The sequence below is a fragment of the Protopterus annectens genome, chromosome 2.part1 (assembly GCF_019279795.1).
Source record: "Protopterus annectens isolate FY-2018-M chromosome 2.part1, PAN1.0, whole genome shotgun sequence".
In the NCBI taxonomy this organism is placed as follows: domain Eukaryota; kingdom Metazoa; phylum Chordata; order Ceratodontiformes; family Protopteridae; genus Protopterus; species Protopterus annectens.
In genome coordinates, this window is record NC_056729.1 from 1245617430 (window position 1) to 1245639785 (window position 22356).

Sequence of the window (22356 nt, forward strand, 5' to 3'; positions counted from 1 at the left end):
GTGAGAATGAAGGTAAGTCACAGCTGCTTGTGGGTACTGATGTTCCCTGGGACAGAGTGACTGCAAAGGTAGAGGTGAGTAGTAGTACCCAGGCTGACAGTGAGGCACCACTGTCAGAGGATGCCACACTTCCTGTGTAAGGGGAGCTGGGAAGGGTTACAAGGAGAGAGTTGAGACAGGCACATCTCTCAGACCCTACATTGCAAGGCCTAAGGCAGGTAGCTAGGGATGCACCTAATTCTCAAGGAAAGGGGGAATCTGTATACTGGGACAAAGGGTTACTATACAGAGAGTGGACCCCTGAGGGAGGGCTAGAAGGTAAGAGAGTACAGCAGTTGGTAGTGCCTAAAGCCTACCATCTGGCACTTCTAGCCATAGCCCATGATATTCCCTTTGCAGGTCATATGGGCATAAAACATACAAAGAGGCATATTATGCAGAACTTCTATTGGCCTGGAATTTCCAGGGATGTAACAGGGTACTGCAGGACCTGTGAGCAGTGCCAAAAAGTAGGCAAGGCAGGAGACAAGGTGAGAGCTCCTTTGATGCCTTTGCCTGTGATTGAGGAGCCATTTCAGAAGGTAGCTATTGATATTGTGGGTCCTTTGAGTACCCCAAGTTCCACAGAGAAAAAGTATATCCTAGTGGTAGTGGATTATGCTACACGATACCCTGAGGCAGTGGCTTTGTCCTCCATTGAGGCAGAGAAGGTGGCAAATGCTTTGTTAGAGATTTTCAGCAGGGTAGGGTTCCCAAAAGAAATACTTACTGACAGAGGTGCCAATTTCATGTCAGACCTGCTGGCTTGTCTATGGAAGTCCTGTGGGTTGAAGCACATGAAGACCACCCCTACCATCCCCAGACTAATGGTCTTGTTGAGAGGTTAAACTCTACAATCAAGTCCATGCTACAGGCATTTGCAGGTCAGTTTAAGACAGAGTGGGACAAATATTTGCCCCCCATGTTGTTTGCTTACAGAGAGGTTCCCCAGGAATCCACAGGTTTTTCACCCTTTAAGTTCCTGTATGGGCATAGGGTGAGGGGACCTCTAGATTTAATTCGAGATGAGTGGGAAGGTGAGTGTGAGTCTCACAAGGAGTCTGTTGTGGCATATGTCCTGAACCTCAGGACAAGGCTCAGGGAACTCAAGGGCTTGACCCAGGAGAATCTGGCAGAAGCCCAACAGCAGTAAAAGGTGTGGTATGACAGGAATGCTCGAGCTAGACAGTATACTGTGGGGCAGCAGGTAATGGTTTTTATTCTTGTCAGACACAACAAGCTTCAAGTAGCTTGGTAGGGACCCTACAAGGTGGTAAGAAAAGTAAATGATGTTAACTACATGGTGGAACTGCTAGGCAGAAGGCAAGGGCACAAATTGTACCATGTTAACATGATGAAACCTTACCATGATAGGGAGGCCCTTGTGCTGAGCATTTGTAGTGGATTGCATGAGGAGTCTGAGGGAGATCTGGTGACTGATCTCCTCAATGAGGCTCAGGCTGACACCTCAGTGGAAGGGTTAGCAATGTCCCAGCAGCTATCTCCTACCCAGGTTCGAGAAATCCGAACAGTGTTGCAGGAATTTGGGGACATGTTCACAGGGAAACCAGGGTGCACCCACGTGGTGCAGCACCAGGTGGATACAGGATCCCAAAGGCCTATTAGGCAGGCCCCTTATAGAGTGCTTGAGAGAGTCAAACAGACTCTGAGGGAGGAGGTACAGGAGATGTTGGAACTAGGGGTCATTCAAGAGTCCAACAGTCCCTGGGCCTCCCCAGTGGTGCTGGTGCCAAAGAAGGATGGCAGCACCAGGTTCTGTGTGGACTACAGGAAATTAAATAGTCACACAGAGTCAGATGCTTGCCCCATGCCAAGGACAGATGAGGCCCTAGAGCAGCTGGCTGTGGCTAAGTATCTTACAACTATCGATCTTACCAAAGGTTACTGGCAGGTGCCCTTGACCCCCAGTGCTAGAGAGAAGTCAGCCTTTGTGACTCCTTTTGGCATGTATGAGTTCACAAAGATGCCCTTTGGGATGAAGAATGCCCCAGAGACTTTCCAGAGGCTGGTAGATCATATCCTAGCAGGAGCAGAAGGGTTTGCCCTTGCTTACCTAGATCATATTGCCATTTACAGACATTCCTGGCCAGAGCACCTTCAGCATGTCAGGGAGGTCCTGGGCAGACTACAGAGGTTAGGGTTGACCATCAAGCCGAGCAGCTGTCAGGTGGGTATGGCAGAGGTCTCCTACCTAGGACATAGAGTGGGGAGTGGTAAGAAAAGGCCAGAACCTGCCAAAGTGGAAGCCATTCAGGCATGGCCAGATTGGGTGAAGATAGATGAAGGCTGCCAGCCTAGCCAAAAAGAATTTTGGAGATAATTCTGTCATCTGTAAATATGAATGTAAACCACAGGCTTATATATGTGACTCCCGTGCCCTCGCTCAGCAATCAAGGAGCCTCAATCCTCACCACTAACACCAGTGAGGGGCATCTCATATAGGAGGAAAGGATAACAAATACACAGAGTAAAGTGCAATTTCCCTTAAGAGCACACAGAGATCATAGTCAGTCCGGGGCTGGTCACTCCCTTGCTCTCCAGGTCCGCAGTAAGACTCCCCATTGGCACAGCTATAGGGTCCAGATCTCAGCCTAGTGGGCAAGCTAAAACCTCCAACACCCTCTCTGTCCAACCAATGCTTTGTGTCCTTGCCCAAGTAGCTGACATGCACACACACACACACACACACACACACACACACACACACACACACACTTTGAAGAGTTTATACAACCACACAGACACTCCTGTAGAAGTCTGGCACAGGTTCTCCAGTTGTGCTACTTTTTCCCAGACTATATGATAGTACCAGCTGCCATCACCTACTAATATTTATCAGCTACTCAAAGGCCCTTAAAAGGGTATCCAATTATTACTGTGCAGTATTATTATCCAATTGGTAGTATAGCCCAGGGCTAAAGCTATTGAAGTGGCTTTGCACAATTTTACCAAAGGCATGCAAGTACTCTAAAGAGCTTAAATTATCTCAACAGCCACAGATGGAAGGGTTTAAAAATATTTAATAACAAATAGTCAAAACACAAGGCAATACTTTTTACTACACAGTGCTAGTCAAGGGTTCAGAGATCACAGAGAAATACCTAAAATAATTCAGTAGTACAGTTCTGACATCACATAAAAATACTCAGTCTAATCTTTCTAGTTTCTAGCTATTTCTAAGAGAAAACACAAATCTAAAATAAACTTACATATAGAGCAAGACAGTGCTGGAGAGTTGGATGGTCAGGACAAAAATGCTGAATGCTTTCTTATTCTCTCTGTTTTTAAAATCACATTCCTGGTTCACATTACATCATTCTTCACACTTCCCTGTGTTACATTACATCATTCTTCACACTTCTCTGGGTTACCAGGCTAACAGAAACTACATTTACATTCTTTAACTCTGGGCAGAAACCAGAGCAATAAAGGACATTTATGCATGCATATTCTGGCCATTAACCCTGGCCTTAAAACCATTGGCAGGATGCCCAACTCTAGACTCACTGGCTCTGAGTCCTAACATCAAAGGGTCACAGCATGCTTTACTTGGTCAGTAGAGTGCACTGTTGTTACATTTTTTTTCAGTTTCACATGTAATACTATTTGTACCATTTAAGACAACAAGCCTGTGGTTTACATTAATATTTACAGATGACAGAATTATCTCCAAATTTCTATTTGGCTAGGCTGGCAGCCTTCAGCTATCTTCACCCAATCTTCACACCTGACACTTGAGAAGAGTCCAAGTGCCTCCTTCTGCACTTCCTCTTCCTAAGGACTTCCTCAGTGGGATGATCCAGTGAAGTATCAGAAGAGATTAGGATACCCTGCTGAGTGAGGTAGAATAATGAGGCTCATGGTGCAAAGTCATCTGAGAAGCAGAGAGTAGATCTGAGTGGGTAAGACCCATCTGTCTGCTAGAGTGCAGAACAGCTTCTTCTCAACCTCAAAGACAGATCACTCCAGAAAGAAGGAAGACAATAGAACTGAGAAAGCAAATTTCTGGCCCATCACCTCCCTCTGCTCTGACAGCAACCCACCCAAGGCAAAAGCTGGAGCTGAGCTGTCCAATGCTGAAACTCTGAGAGGAAGAGACAGCTCTGAAAACCTCAGAGTCAACTCCAGCCTTGTTGATCCAACAAGGATGCTTTGACTCTGACAGTCATCCAGCTCCAAACTATCAACTTCAGTAAGACTCCTGGAGGAATAAGAAGAAGCTAAGAGAAACATACCTCCTACCTGAACTTACTGGAGTCACTCACAACCAAACACCTTGATCAGGGGAGATTTCAACTATCCTTCCATCAGTTGGGCAACATACACAAACATGATCGCCCAGAGATTCCTGGACTTTGTCAATACAAATGGCTGGAACAGACAATCTGAAACCTCACAAGTGCTTCAAATATCCTAGATTTAGTACTCACCTATATGGGGGGGTCACTGCAAACCTGCTGTGTGGTGCCCTCCCTGGTAAGGTCAGACCATAAATCCATCATGTTCAAAGTAACTGTCAGACCTTACATCCAGGCAGGAACAATAAAACTAAAAAATTTTCCCAAAGCTAACTACAGCCTAGTAAGCGATAGTATAAAAAGTTTCAACCCCCCCTGCAAACACAGTCAACAATGACTGCTATGCAATGGTATACACAAATGCCCTGTATAAACACATAAACAATTGTATAGACTTGGCTGTACCTGTCCAGACCAGTACCAGGCCCTCATGGAAAAACAAGCCACCCTGGTATACCTCAAGTATAAATAGGTTATATAACAAAAGGAAGAAACTGATATCTAGCAGCAAGAGTGAACTGACTCAGCAGAGAAAGAAATTCCCTACACAGCTTGAATAAGTAAATTAAATACCTTGTAAATTCCTCTAATGCTAAGTATGAAGCAAAAATATCATCTTTAGCTAAAGATAACCATAAGGCAGTCTTTATCTACATCAGAAATCTAAAAGGGACTGCCGAGCTATGTGCCAAACTGGTAGCAGATGGTACCACTCATACCATTCCTGAGGAAATTGCCAACCTACTAGCTGACAGATTTGACACCAGCTTCACCCCTTCTCCACCAGCCATACCCCAAAGCAACCCTGATATTAGTGCGCTCCCTAGCATCTCTAGAGAGCAGGTTATATCTGCATTCTCTAATGACAAAAAGATGGCTTCAATGGGATCAGATCACTCTCCAATGACAAAAACACGGCCTCAGTGGGACCAGATAACATCCTGTTCTGCTTACTTAGCAATCGAAAACAAGACCTTGCAGAACCAGTTGGCGCTTTCTTTAACCATAGCCTGAGAACTGGATATGTTCCAGCAGAGTGGAGAGCAGCAGCAGTAATCCCCTTGCACAAAGGGGGCCCATCAACCAACCCTGTGAACTATAGACCCATAATCCTGACCAGCTTCATCTGCAAGGTCATGGAAAGAATCATTATGGCCCTTATCAACAAGGATGTAGGAAACCTTCACACTCTTGACCCAACCCAGTTTGGCTTCATTAAGGGTAGATCATGCCTGTTAAACCTGGTAGACTTCTTTGAGAATGTCACCAAAGCCCTGGATGAAAGTAATATGCTGCATAATGCCTATCTTTATCTAGCTAAGGCTTTTGACACAATTCTGCACTCAAGTATCATTGAAAAATTCTCCCAGCTGCAGATAAAACCTTACATCACTAGATGGGTAGCCAACTGAGAGAACACACACTGTTAAAGTCAGGGACTCCATCTCTGTCAATAGACCAGTCACCAGTGGCATACCCCAATGATCTTTATTGGGCCCATTACTATCTGAAATATATTTTCCTGATGTCCAGGCTAAAGTAGATGGCCTGTGGCTTACCAAGTTCACTGATGATTAAAAATTGAGTGCAATCATTGAGTCCCCCAGTGATGTAAACATATTACAGAAGGGACTAACACAGACAAACAACTGGTGCCAAAGTCATGGATTAAAACTAAATGCAAAAAGGTACATTATCATCTCCTTTGTCAAAGAGGAATTCCCTAAAAATTACAGTATTGACAGCTGTCCCCTAAGTTAAAACTCAGTGCTGTGTGACTTGGGAGCACAAGTTTCCACGGTGGTAAGGAAAGCTTTCTAGATTGCGCATCTTATAAGTAAGGACATTGCACTCACGTCTAAAGATGTTATAACTCCACTGTACTCAACCCTCATTAGACCAATAATAGAGTACAGTGCCCCATTTTTCATGTACCTCACCAGACACATGCAGTAGCTGGAAAGACCACAGAGGTTTCCCACAAAGAATAGCCAGGGCCTACAAATCATATCTTACATGGATAGACTGAAGGCCCTGTCACTGTATTCTGTATCTTACAGGCAACTGAGAGGTGACTTGTGCCTACCCTACAGAGCAGCTCTGACCCTGCCCTAATGGAAATGTTGCACATCCGCAAATCAAAATGAGAACAGAGTCACTTACTCCAGGGATCTTAACCTCATCTGTGACATCAACAGAATATGCTAGACAGGCAGATATATCTCACAAAGATTGCCACTCTTTTGGACTAGGGTCCTAATTCACATTAAGCAGAGCTCCTCTCTAACCATCTTCAAGTGCAACCAGGACAATTGGATGGGAGACCACAAATTCATCCTGGGGTTGTACCCTTGTCCCTCATGGACAGGGGTAGTTGGTTCTGACCTCAGACTCACTCGGCAAATAATGCCCATCTAAATAAGGTCATGTAAGGTAACTCGGGTATAACATAACATGGCTAGAATTGTAAGGGTATCTTGGGTATAACATGGCTAGGCTTGTAAGGGGTTTAGGGCCATTAGCCTATTATCCTGCTATGACCCTGTGAACCTAAGAGTTTAGGAAATAAGTGCAGTATGTTTTTATTTTTTTTCATTGATTTGTGAGGTGTTGTAGATTATGTTTCCTTGATAATATATTAATTGCCACTGATTAATAGAGACATTAGTCATGCTGGAAGGCACAATTTTGCAGTGTGTAGTATTGTCACCTCAGTGCAAGAGGTCTCTGCCTTGATTCTCAGTTGAGTGTCTTCTGTTTGGAGTCTCTGTGTTTTATGTTAATGTGGTTTTCCACAGGTAGTCCAATTTATTCCAACCCAAACACAGACAACAGGTGAACTGGCAACTTAAGTTGACCATAGGCATGTATGTGGTGTAAGTGTATGATATGGAAGAAAGGCATGGCAATCTACTTCCCAAGTAAACATGAATGATGATGGCTTTTTCATAGGGTCACTATAGGAGCTGGATGCAATTTGACATCAAGGGATGGATTTAATCATGCTGAAAATTTAATAAAATCACATCAAGTTTTAACACTCTGTGTTCTGCTAAAAAGTTGAAATAACCATCCAGTGTTCCAGTTTCTAAACTATTTGTTCTGGTAAGGGAAACAGAAGTAGCCCGTTAAACAGCAGGTTCAGGCTTCACATTCCCCAGCAACTAGATCCAGCACATCTTGTGGAATCCCCCAGTGTTCACAGATAAGCACAGAGATATAATCCCTCTCTGTCTTGAGTATGATCCAGGACCTCTTCTCAGTGAATTGCACCTGGTATAACTCTCATGAGATGAAACATCCAGGACATCATGCAAAGTGCCCAAACCATCTCAGCTGATTCCTGTTAACCCATAATAACACTGATAGTAATCCAAGATCCTCCCAGGTTACTAAAACTCCTCACTCTTCTCATGAAGAGTGAGCCCAACCATCCTACTGAGTACTGTCATTTCTGCCACTTATATCTGTGGGTTCTTCCTTTTTGTCACTAATGAAATCTCCAGACCAGAAGTGAGAATATGTACACAGACTGACTTGTGAACTGAGAACTTCATCCTATGACTCACTTCTCACTTTATCTACAGCCTGGTGCAAATCCCGGAGTACTTCTGCCACTGCACCCATTCACTGGTCAATATCCCAATCCCCTCTTCTACCAACAGAAAAGTCTGGCAAAAATCTAAACATTAAGTGTTCTGCATACTGCCACAGTGTGATCAAGCATGATAGGCAATGCCATTGATCAGCAATGAATAAAGATGTGGAATTCTATTTGCTGTCAACTGAAATGCCCTGAATTATACATCCTAATGTTAAATATGATGCCTACTTATTTTATTATTCCAGTGTACTTTCACCTCACCTGTAAATAAACAGAACAAAAGCAGCTTTCAAATACAAAGTATATATGTAAGGGTCAGTTGCTCAATAGGTAGCACATTAGCCTTTAGTGCTGAAAGACCAGAAGGTCATGGGTTCAATTCCCACCCCAAGTGATTAGATTCATTTTCAGTTACTGACATACAGTGCGATATTGGACTGTGCTGTCTTTCAGATGAGACATTAAACCTGGTTCCATCTGCCTGAGTTGGTGGTAGCTTAGGTGGATATAAAAGATCCCACAGCATTTATTGAAAAAGAGTAGGGGAAGTTCCCTAGTGCCCTAGCCAAGTTTTCCCTCGGCCATATAAATACCACCACAGGTTTCCCCAGAAAAGAGGCCACCAAGTGGCCTAATGGTTAAGGTGTTTACCTTATAGACACAAGGTGCAGGGTTTGATTCTCACATGGGGTAATTGGCTAGGTTTAAAATGGCCCACAAGGGCAGTTACCTAGTAGTAACCTATGAACCAATTTAGTGTCACTGTTAGACAGAGGCACAGTATACTAACCTCGAAAAAGGGCATAGCAAAATAAATTTAAAATGGGTGGCGAAAGCCAAACACATTCTGGCTAAGCTTATAAATGCCCTAGGGCAGATAGCCTAGTATGAACCTATGAACCAGCTTAATGGGACAAACTCTGTCAACACAGGATAATGAAAAAATAGAGAAACTGACTTAAGCAGTCTGGCACCAGTAAAAGTAGTACCTGTAATAAAAAATACAAGTTTTTATAAGTAAGGGTTTCAGTCTGAAATATCACTTTCTATGAATCATTTGTTTTCTTTTATCCTTTTATGTTACAACCAAGGCCATAATGAAGTATACCATAACAGTAAAAATACACATAATACAATTCAGCAAATCTTATCATCAAATGGGTTTACTTATCATTTTCGAACTTTCAAAATGTTGACTTTCTTATGGCCGAGACCATAAGATCGATGTTTTGAAAGTTCAAAATTTAAATAAAAAAAAAATAAATAAACAAAAAAAGTCCCCCACACCACCTTCTATTATATCAACTCCGAGATTGTACTACAGGAAAATACACCTTTCCATGCTTTATGGTGATCTCCATTAAAATGATTCGAACTTTCGAAACTTCCATCTTATGGTCGAGACCATAAGAAAGTCGATGTTTTGAAGTTTGAAATTTAGAAGTAGACCCAGTCAAATATGTTACCAAATATTGGGCAGCGCAGTGGTTCAATGCATTGTTGCCTGACAGCAAGGGGTTCTCCAGTTCAATTCTCAGCTGGGGGTGCCTTCTATGTGGAGTCTGCATGTCCTCCCTGCATTCACGTGGATTTCCTCTGGGTTCTGTGGTTTCTGCCCACATTCCTAAGACATACATCTGGAGCATTTCTGCCCAGTGCACTATTGAAAATGGGCTCTGTCCCAGTCAGACTTTCCCAGTAAACAAATGTTAAATAAATAAAAACATTTCTGGAAAAAATAAAGAACAGTGGTGTTGCTGATAGGGAAGTATGGACAGATGGGCAGAAATACTATTTTATATGGGAAAAGAGTAGCATAGAGTAGCAAAGAGTTTTAACCTGACAGGAGTTACAGCTACAAGGTATTTTAGATATCGGGCCTAATACAACAATTAATTGCAAATGCATGTCAGTTTTGTCTTTCACAGAAGTAAAAAAAATAGCTAAGTGTCTACATGTATTTTAAACCATATTCTAAGTGCTGTCCCACCCAATCAGCTAATTGAATTTGGGTTGCCTGCAGCATAATCAGGTCTTTCTTCTTCTATGCTATGAAACTAGTGCTTGTTTATGTTGTATGTCAGATAGCAGATGAGAAAAGTGATGTAAGAAAGAGACTTATGTCTTACAGCGCAGAAAGTGAAAAGGTATAATTTATGGTCACATCTGAAATAATGAGATAAGCAGTCATAAATAAGATATGACTAAAAATTTGAAGAGAGTTAATACAAGATTACAAGAAAGTTTTGTTTATGAAAGCTGTTTGAGAAATGGTATAGCCTGCTAACAGTGATAAAAAAATGGGTGCAAATTAATGCTGGGAGGGAGTCGTAGTGTTAGTCATCACTGATGGATACTATCTAAGCAGGAAAAATTGAGACAGAAACTGGGCAGAGTATTTTCATAGGATCATAGGAGTTTACTAGGCAATCAACCCAGAGGTCATTTTAACCCTAGCTGTTTCATTCCAATGTAATACCATGAAAATGCTAGTCAATACCAAGATTGCATTTAGTGATGATAGCCCATGTCCAGGAAGGTTGTAGACGTCATCCATAGTAAAAATGTACAGTGCCCCATCCACTTGTCCAGGTTCCTCTTGAGCAGGGTCATACAGGTGCTCTGTTTACATGAATTGGTAGCCTGTTCCAAAGACATGGCAGTCTTATAAGTTACAACCTAAGGTATCTCAAATTGTGTACTGAAAGGTAGTTTACTTTTTAGAAATTTAACTGCCCTGCCCTGGTTTAAGGAATGCAGTAGTACTGTTTCCTAAGAAACTAGCCTTTTGCTTTACTCAGCAGAAATAAATTGCTAAACTTACTCTCAGATTATGTGACCAAATATTTTCATTTATCATTACTGTCATTGCATATGCTATATGAAACAATTTCCTTATGCTAAAGGAAGGTGTAATTTACTGTCTTAAGGTTTAATGATATGCATATCTTGGAAGATGATACTGGGGAATTTGGGCTTAAATGGAAACTCAAGGAGCTGATCATCCGTGAAATGTTCATATCTGAGCATGTTGGGATGTTGTGGTGATTAGATAAACCAACAGCCATTTTGTTGCCATTTTGTTTGTCTCTTTATCACTCTTAATATGTATAAGTACATGCTGTACAACATGTTTTATCATAGCATTGTAATTAACGTATTAAACTGTTTTATTTAAGATACTGGGAGAACATAGTCCATCTATATTGCATCCAAGAAAAATTCAGGAATAGTGTGATTGGTTGGGTCCCCTGCATTTTGTCAAATGCTGTTTCTTCAACAAACACATGAGGTATGGTTTAATGTCAGTTGTATGGATAGCCAAATGGTACAAATGTTGATGGTGTGTAATGCTGAAACAGGTAAGTGAGGTTGGAGGGGTGAGAGTGTTTATGCGTGTGTATGTGAGTTAGGATTAGGGTCAGGGATGAGTGAAAGATAGGTGTATGTTTGTGTGTGAGTTTGTATATTTTAGGGCTAGGTTAGGGGATAAATATAGTGCTGTGTTTGTGTGTCTTTTATAGTGGTAGTGTTATGGGGAGGTTTTTATGAAGACAAATTTGAGGCTAGTGATATGGGGTTAGTGTTTATATTGAGAGTCACAATAGTTTTCCTTTCTCCATATTATTACATTTGATATTTTTTGTTTTCAGTATTGTGTTTGTTAAAACTTCTTTTGTTGGTGTTTTCAATTCAGCATTTAATTAATTCAGTCATACACAACAGAACCATATGGTTTCATTAATGTACAGCAAGGTCTGCCTCTGCTTTCATTGTGTCTCTAGACTATAGGACTTGACGTAGCCAGAACAACATTCAAAATTAGTTAACTACCTTTAACAGAGGAAATTAATTTTGTTACCCCAAGAAGTGTAGGTAGTTTCAAATATTTCTAGCAGACTGCCATTTTTCAGTTAAGGCTTTCATCTGGAAGAGTTCCTATCTAAAATGGATTACATGTAGTGTGCTATTTCATGCACAAGTATTCCTGATAATGACTAAAGATTAACAAAATAGGTAATATAACAAATTTTCCATACTTGAAAGGTATTTACAGCATTGAACTTTAAAGCTAATTACAATGAGCTTCTTTGCAGATGATAAGATGACATATAAGTAATGTACTTAACATTAAATGTGGAATTGGGAAAGTTAAGTATTTGCTCATAGTTATGGTAGTTATATAATGATTGATATATGAGGTCATTTTTTGATGCTCAGAAAAAGAAGTTATTATTCCTGAAAGAAAATATTATCTTTCATTACTAGACTGAATGTGGCAAAAAGGCTTATGAAAATGTCAGCTGCTTATCTTCCTCCAAAGAAATAAAATGCTTTTGGCATCTAAAGATCTGCCAATACATGTCATTAAATGTAAGGAATACTGTGTGGCTAAATATGGAATATGTAGGATTCTGCTGTTAAATATATAAAATAGCTTTTGATATAGTGCTAGGGGACAAGTCACCAGTCAGCAAAAAACATGTTCACTAGCACTACAGTATAAGGTATGTAATATATCAAACTGCAAAGCCCTGTATATTCCATTAATGCATTATTCTGTATTTTTATGTGGCATTGGGTTCCAATTGCTTTAGGTAGTTTCATTGAGAGGGTTTTAGGAGAGCGATTCAAGGTTTTATTTTATTTATTAGCTATTTGATAACCAGGCAGATTGTCTGGTCTGTTGACCTTTTCAGCCATGACTTGAGCTTCATGAGGAATTTTTAAACAATCCAGAAAATACTATATATTATCACAAAATATGGCATATAACAAATACATTTGTGCAATCAGTAATCGTTTCAGTAAGGTTTAAGTAATTCCAGTAATAGGCCTGAAGCAGGCAGAGCCAGACAGACTTACATTTTTATGCGTTTAAGTAAAACTAATAGTATATCTAAGATATAGTCTCATGGGCAACCTACAACCTGGTAGGTACACTAAATACAATAAATAAAATGTTCAATAAAGTATTACAAATACTGCAATATATATTATTTATTGCAATACAAAATAATAAATGATAGAGTCAACCATAGCTAAGACACAAGAAAACAACTAAAAAAAACTTAGTACATAATTACATACTGTAATAAAATGAAGATATAATAAAATAAAATGTTTGTTCATTTTAAAAGAAAGTGGTCCGGTCATTAATAAAAAGAAAAAATATAGCATTTTTCCACAGTTTTGATGAGAAAATGAACTAGCAAATGATACTTCTATCATTGTTACTATTGTTAAGATTAGCTTTCATTATAAAGGAAGAAAATATATAGCATAAAGCCCTTATTATTTTGCTGATGAATAATTTGTTATCTACATTGCTATATAAATGTACCACAAAGTAATTGAAAGGTGTAATTAACAAATCATGTCCATCGTACATTAAACAAACCAAACAGTGATGCTTCTTATGGGGATACTTGTGATTTTTTTTCTAAAGCAGAATGATTACAGACAAAAATGTTATGTTAAAAGAAATAAAAGGTAGACCAATTGTTTCTGTACCATTTAACCAATGAGAAATGTAAACAATATGTACGTGTTCCTTGAACATGATATAATTTACAGCCGAATTCTAAAGATGTCTCTCAAAAGTCAATTGCTGATTTAAACTAGGTACTTAATTTAAATTATCAGTCAGTTATCCTGTTACCAGAGGAACAAATAGTACATATTCTAGGCTCATTAGAACACTTTATTCTGTACTTAATTCTGCTACATTTTGCATCTTTCTGTAACCTTGATATATGTATAGTCTTTTGTACTGTATGCCGTTTAACTCCATTGTAGCTGCACTTTTTTATAATAATTCTTGCATATTGACTCCAGGCTGAGACTGAAATAAGTCAGAATTAGTCATCGTAGTAAAAAAACTCAAATAAAGAAAGACATGTCATAATGCAAAGGATTATGGCTATGAGCTGTTAAGGTACAGGGTTTGATTCCCACAGACCTCGTGTGTCTAATGTGGGAACTTGAACAGATCACTTAATCAGATAGTGCTTTGGAGAAATTGAGAATTTGAGCTGGTGTCCTTAATGGTCTACTGGACTGCAGGCCTACTAAATTCTTATGAACCTATGAAAAAATAAATATATTTTCACAAAAATTCATGCTAGTAAAATAAACTCCAACTTATAGAAGTCTACACTTGCAGGTGTTGCTTTTGTGACTATTACTCATTGCAAAAAAAGCACCTTCTTGAATAAGTTAACAGTAGGAAAAATTATCTTTTGCCCAAGATGTAGTGACTTAAAAGAGGTAATAATATTAAGTAATGGAGTGCATACAGTGAAGTCCTTTGCATCGTGCAAGGGGGTTTGGGCAGGGGGACTGATGGCTTCACATTTCATATCCATTTTTTTAACTATATTGAAACTGTTCTGAAATTCAGATGCCTGTCAGTGTAGTAATAATATGGAGCTAATCTTACAGTTCTATCTTTATTTAAACAATAGTGATTAAGACGTTGAGCTAATATAACTGCCAATGTGACAGAAGCAGGTAGCCTGGTGTCAAGTGAATAATCTAAGTTTAAACAGCACAGTGGTACAGCAGTACCACTGTTGCCTCACAGCAAGAGGTTCTCCTGTTCGATTCTCAGCTGGGGTGCCTTCTGTGTGGAGTCTGCACATCCTCCCTGTGTTCATGTGGGTTTCCTCTGGGTGCTCCAATTTCCTCCCACGTTACAAAGACATGCATCTGGTGTGTTTCTCCCTGGGCCTCCGCTGAAAATTGGCTTCGTTCCAAGTTGGACTTTCCTGGTTAACAAATGTTAAATAAATAAATAAAAAATATGGAACAGATATTAAATATTACTCTTATAATCTTAGAAAGTCGCTAGAATAACTGGATTGTTGTTAGCATGCATTTTCTGAAGAATATGAAGTCTGAAACTCTTGCGTATGTCATTAATCAGTGAAATCAGTCCTCAGTGATCTACCAGAAAACCACAATTTTATGAGGAAGAGACCAAAAATATGAGATAAATATATGAGATAAAAATCTTGACATTCTGCAAAAACCTGGACAGCTGAGAGATACATTAGACCTACTGGCATCAAGTCTTTCTCTCATTGAAGTTCCATCTGTCATACTATGGATGACCCAGGAATTTTTAATATTTTTTTTCTGTTGTATTAATTTCTGTTACTATAGTTTGAGCAGACATGCATTATAAAGACTGGCCCTAGGATTTAATAAAGCTTACATGGAGCTAATCTCCATGTAAGCATAGTGGCATGGCTTGAACATGGAGTTCGAAGCCTGTGCGATCCAGTAAAAAAGGCTGGGGACATGCACGAGCCTCCCAGCACTATTCTGACATGGATGCGATGGAATAATGCAAATCACCTCATTTTCTGGTGAAAATCATGCAAATGAGGTGAATTTGTGATCCAGCAAGTAGATAGGCATCTGTGTTGGAGCCGTGTCCACAGCAGAAATGTATTTGGTTAGTAACTGTGTACATTTCTGCAAAAATCAAAATGGGGGGCATGACAGCTCAAAGTAAAGCATGTATTATGTTTATTAGACATGCCAATAGCCAAAACTATGGCCATTGGCATGCCAAAGTGTTTAAAAATTGCAAAAATCAAAAGTTTTTTTGGCCGATTTCGACCGTTTAAGTGGAGTGCAGTGGCGCGCAAATGTGACCGTGCAGAAAATTAAAAAAAATAGGAAAAAGGCAATTAAATGTGAAACAGTAATTTTGCCATTATAGTGGGCAGTATTCAGTCTCATAACAATAACAGTTAACAGTGGTTGCTAAGGACATAGGTTCCGGTGTAGTGGTATAACTAGAGTAGAAGCCAGTAGGGGTAAGTAAATGAACTAACTTTACTGAATAGCAAAATGGGAGACTGTCTCCACAGGTACCTAACCATGTAGGGGCTATAATGTGGTGGTGTAAGCAGAAGAAGCAGCTGACATGAAAAGGGGATGTGTAATGCTTGGTGTATGCACATTGGAGCTCCGCGGCTCCTATTTGCACTCAGCTAAGCACAGCTAAGCAAGGGGGTGTATCTGAGGCTGCTTAGCTGTGTTTAGCTAGTTCAAGAAATGATGAGCATGTTCATGTACAGGGGAGGGCCTTTTCTGCTCAGTAATCTTTACACTAGCTAAAACAGTTTGTGCAGTGTGCCATGGGGCTTAAACACAACAGAAATAGAGAAAAAAGAAGGAAACAGCAGAATAAAGGAAATGAAATACAAATCACTAATACAGACTCTGCCACTTGCAGTGGCCCATTCAAACCCCTCAGTAATATAGCTGGTAGGTGAAATGTATCATAGTCAGCAGATCACACAGGCAGCATCTACAGCACACCAGTATAAAGTATGCAAGCACCTTTCAGTCTGTTTTTTCCCACAAACTCTGCAGCATTGGTGTACGCACTTGGGAATTTTAACTGACAAAATGATAGGGGCTGCTGCTGCTTTGCTACATCTCTATGTGCTACAGATTGAGGGCAGTGATGACAGTAATGCTGGCAACAGGCCCAGAATGAGGAGAAGGAGAGTGTTCAAACCCAGGGTAACCTTCCAGGGGCTACATGATCTGGAGATACTAGAGCGCTACAGGGTGGACAGGGACATACTTCAGCAACTCACCAAGCTCTGCCGGCCTCACCTCAGACCCAGAGCCAACAGAGGGGAACCTAATCCAGTTGAAACCAAGGTAAGTGTAGCCTTAAGAATACTAGCTACAGGTACTTTCCAAAGACCTACTGGGGACATCATGGATGTCTCACAGGCATCTGTATCCAGGTTATTCCACGAGTTCCTGAATGCCATGTGACCACATGCCAGTGAGCACATTTATTTTCCTAGCATCCCTGAGGAGAGGACCAGCAATATGCATCTCTTCCACCATGTAACAGACTACCCATGGCAGTGCGCCATTCAGTAGGGACAAAGCCTGAGGTGAGGCTGTGATTGAACAGGGCACACAGATGTGGTGCCAGTTCACTTTGTAGTTCATGTAGAACACATCCAGGGTTATTGTCGGGTCCCATGGAAGCTGTATTCTTAGCCTTGGACAATGCAGCTTTAACCTGTGCTGCAAAATTGCTGGGTTCCTGGCATTTCTCCAGTATTGTGATTGGTCTTTTGGGGGGGAGAGGTGTAAAGTTGGCACTGAATCTGTCGGCCAATATGTTGGCAATATCTGTTGGCTCAGTATAGGAGGTACCATTGTGCAGTAACTCAGAGCAAACCTGGGTATTGCTGTGGAGATTTTTGGTATAACTATAGAAGGCTTTGTGGTTGTTTTTAGTGTCTGTCGCAGTTCTTCCTTCATAGCTGGCTTTAGAGGTTTTGATGAGAGATCTCAACTTTTTGTTGAGGCTAATAAGGGAGTTTTTTCCAGTCTTTGGACTTCACCTTTTTCTGCAACAGTTTCTTCCTTCTGTTGTAGAGTTTATTAATGGCAGGGGACCACCAGATTGGCTTCCTTTTTTTGGAGGAGAGCATCTTGGTTCTTTTGGGTATGGCTAGTTCCATGTATTTATGTACGTGTTCATACAGTGCATTGGTGTATGATTTGGCAGTCATGCATCTATTTTCCATTGACATGGGTGCCATGAAGTTAACCACCTCTGTTTTTAGGAGCCCAAAGTCAGCTTTGGCGAAGTTTTTCATGGTGGTTATCTTTGCGGGGGGTGTGGGTGAGATATGGATTTCCATGGTAATTAGTTTGTGGTCGGATCTAACCAGGGAGGAATTGACTACTGGTGTAGAGCAACGGTTGCCCGTGTTAGTAATAACCGGGTCAAGGATGTTGCTTCCTCTAGTGCGGGTAAGAATCAGCTGGTTCAGGGCATTGGAACTGATGAATTCCAGGAAGCGTTGGGCTAGTGTATTGGTGCATGAGTAGTTTTGCCAGTTGATGGAGGGGTAGTTGAAGTCACCTAATATGAGAGTGTTGGGCTGGACCCTAATAGTTTTGAAGGCACTTAGGAATGTGGAGTGAGAGTCTTGGGACATGGTTGGGGACCTGTAGCAAACTACAACCCAAATCACCATCTTAGCCAATATTAGTTGTACCTGAAGTATCTCAGATGCGTTTTTTTGGGCTGCTAGTTTGGAGGTGTGGATATACTTTATGAATATGGAGACACCACCACCTTTGGAGCTTCGGTCCATGTTTTGGGGCTGAAAGGTGTGGCATGGGTTATAGCCTGGTAATGTAGGGGTACTTTCTGCTGCTTTAAACCAGGTCTCCATTACAGCACAAATGTCAATGTTCTCCATTTTGAGGAGTGCTTCAAGCAAGTGCATCTTGAGATTTTGACTTCTAGCATTGAGCAGCATGACCCTCAGACTGCATTCATTTATAGCTGTTATGGTAGTAATTTGATCTTTAGAACATCGCCTAAAAAAGGCACTAAAGGGGTGGCAAGTACCTTAGCAAGTATCCAGAAACCCAGGGGTGACAGATGCAGGCCATATCTGGCAAAGCATTGAGTTCTGTTAGTCATGTCATCCCACGCAGACAGATACTGGATCCCCTTAGAATGACACCAGAAACTTAGCCAATCATTGAAGAGATTCATTTTCTGCTTGTACTGCTCTATCATTCTGGGTGATGGCAGGATGCTGCTTAAGGCTAAGGTCATACCTGCCTGGGCCACATAATCCGAGAGCTCCTCCATGTCTCTTTTCATGTAGAACAGGGAGGTGCATCTCAGGTCATTCACACCCATATGGACAGTGACAGAGTCATACTTGTACTTGTTGTGGAGTGACCTGAGTTCATGTGTTATGTGTCGGATTATGGCACCTGATAGACCACTGACTGCTACCTTCTCCTTATTCAACCTAGTGAGTGGGACATCATTGTGCCTCACTATCGAGTCACCTATGATTAGTGTATTTGGCAAACTGTTTTGCCTTAGGGGCTTATGTTGAGGGGCACACTGTATAGGTGAGCTATGTGTCTTGTGGTTTGTGCTATCTTGTGGTGGTTGAGTGCATTTCTGCCTTACAGGTCTCTGCTGTTTGGGTGGATTTCTACTGAGAGCCTCCATGAAGGTGGGTGTGTGGTTTGGGTTTTTATGTGAGAGCTGTGATGGTGGGTGCTCTGGAGGGCTATGTGTCACATGTAGTGTGGTGCAGGTGTTGACCTTCTCTTGACCAGCTATTCCGGTCTTGGCTTGAGAGTGCATGGCTTCCAATTTGGATATATAAGTGCCTCTCTCACAAGTCTGAGTGCTGAGAGGTAAGAGGAGAGGGTTGTCTGTGTACATGAGGCAGTTGCTACACTGCCGCAGAATGCTCAAGTTCACCAGGTTAATAGGAGAAAGCACAGAGAACCGACCTTTAGACATGCCAGGAGGGATTGTCATTATTACTAAGTACTGGAGCTGTTACCTTATATATTCCTTTTACAGGAAAAATGTCACTCAACGTATCTGAGTCTGTACAGAGCACTGCCAAACATTTGATGGGAAACTAATACGTAGACCCTGAAAATTTAAGGATGAAGTATTTAGGCAAATATTCTGAAGTTAGGAAGAAATCAAGCAGTACTTACTGAAAAATAAAGAATTAGCTTGCCAAGAATGATGAAAAGAGGGGAGTTGCATGAATGGCTACTGCCTGGCTCCTACTAATGCTGGTCTCAGCACAGCTTCACTCTGTTGGGATATAATACTCTTTTGCTTCTTCTCTCACCAGAAGCAAAATGTTAGCACCAGTCCCAAGAAGAGAAGCAGGCCACTGCCTGTTTGATGATCCACAGTCTTGTCCCAAATGATCCAAGGGTCTTCAGGCTTGTAGCCTTGTTCTGGTAGATGCTTTCAATAGCAACCAGACCATTCAGGTACACTAAGCACAGACACTCACTCTCCAACCAGAAGGAGTCAGGAATCAATGCACTCTACTCCTACTCTCACCAAGATCGGAATATAAGCACAAATTCCAAGCTGCCACCTATAAAGCAGTTATTAAGCTTTCTGGTGATCAGCAGTCTCCAGGAAATAATGTAACTGCACTCCTTCTCTCACAAGGAGGAAACAGAAGCACTAATACCGGCATATATATATATATATATATATATATATATATATATATATATATATATATAGAGATGCACAGATGCATGAAATTAGGAATACATGACAGGATAACATCATCCACAAAGGAGAGTAAACCAGTCTGCAAACATCTGCGATAAAGGAACTATGTAACAAAAGGATGACATTGCTGTCTAGGACCGAGAAGGAGCGGGTGCACAGTTGGAAATAATCACCCCTTAGCCTGAACAAACAAATAAGAGCAGCACTGAAATCCTCTAAAGGCATCTTCAAGCCCAAATTGCCCACATCTAAGACAGACAATCACAACACCTTCCTCACATATGTCTGCATTCCCAAAGGAAGCTCCCAGATCTGTGCAGAACTGGTGGTCAAGGACACCACATACACAAATGCTGTAGATACAGCCAATTTACTGGTTGACAGATTCAGCGGAAATGTCTCCCCTCTGCCCCCCCCCCAATCAGGAAAGCAGGACATCCCCAGTATCTGACCACCCAACCCTTATCACTAGGGAACAGGGCATCACAGCCCTCTCAAAGCCAGGAAGACGGCCTCCATGGGACCTGAATATATCCAAGGCTGCAACCTATGTGAACCCAGCCATGAAATGGCAGCATCATTATGCAACCTACACAACCAAAGCCTGAGTACTGCCTTTGTCACAGCCAAGTGGCGGACAGTCACTGTTATCCCTGTACACCAAGGTGGAATGTTCACCGATCTAGGAAATTAAAGACTCATCAGCCTAACTAGCCTGAACTGCAAGGCCATGCAATGGATCATCATGGGCTTTAATAACAGGGACATTGGCAAACTCCAAATACCTGACCCCACACAGTCTTCCTTCCTCAAGGGGAGGTATGTCAGTGAACTCTAGATGACTTCCTTGAGACAGCCAACAAAGGCATGGATGAGGGAAAGATGGTGCACTCCGGCCACCTTGACCTGGCCAAAGGTTTACACACTATTCCCTGCTTGGTCATAGTACATGAACTCTGTCAACTAAGCAGCAATCCATATGTTACCAGAAGGTAGCAAACTGGTTCATTGACAGAACCCACATGATCATAATGGGGTAGCCAACTCAAGCAGTACACCCGTAATGAGTGGCCTACCACAGGGATCGGTCTGGGGGCCTCTGGTATAGGGGCTATTCTTTCCTGAGTTGCAGCCCAAAAACACTGGCCTATGACTGACCAAGTTGGCAGATGACTGCAAGCTGGGAACAGTCATCAATACCCAACATGATGTGGACGTCCTACAACAGGGTTTCACCAAAACAAATGACCTAAGGCTGAATGCCTGCAGATGCATCATCATCCCCATCGGGGGAGACTGACTTCCCCACATATTATCACATTAACAACAATGTCCTACATACACAATCAATACTGAGGCATTTGGCCAACCAGGTTGATAGCATCCTGAAGTCTGTGCACCACGTTGCATGCATTGTACAGAAAGCTTCATAGATGGGCCACCTCAAAAGTAAGGTATATCATCCAGAGATAAAGAGGTCATAAGTTCCATGTATTCTAAGCTTATAGGGCCAATTATTTTGTACAATTCCCCCTTTGGCCTCACCGGGTGATTCCAGAACCCCAAACACCTACCCTACACAGATAGGCTAATAGCACTGTCCCTCTACTCAGTTCCATACAGACTCCTCAGAGGTAACCTCTGTCTGGCATACAAAGCAAGCTAGACCATGTATGATGGGACTATTGTACATCAGGAAGGCAAGGACCACTCGAACAACCTGTAGGCACACCATCAACCTGGTCTGTGATATCAATAGGGCTTGTTGGTGTGACAGATACATGTCCCACAGACTCCCCCATCTGGGGACTACACTCCCTGTCCACATCAAGCCAAGTGCTCCCTGTATAAGTGCATGGGGAAACAGAAAATACAGTCCTGTGATTCCACCTGTGTCCCTGCAGGACAGGGGCCCTGGGTGCTGACATGTCTTAACATGGGCTACGCTGTTGTCTGCGAGGGTTATAAGGGCTTCAGGCCCAATAGCCTAGTAACCTCATATCAACCTATTAACCTATAAACAAATGTCTCTCAGTGGTTCACACTACATTACTCTGTACTGCTCTGCCACTGATACAGGTGGAAATCACAGTGCTATGTGGAATATACCACACATATAACGGACATCTCTGCTCAGTAGAATGCACTGTGTACCCACACCAGGATATGGCTTTTCAGTTAAGAAGAATACCACACAAGCAGGAGATCCCCAGCCAATATATCACTGAGGTGCTGGACTGTTTACACAGCTTCATCAGCCAATCGGCTGTAGCCACACCTCTCAAATGGCTGGATTGGGCAAGAAT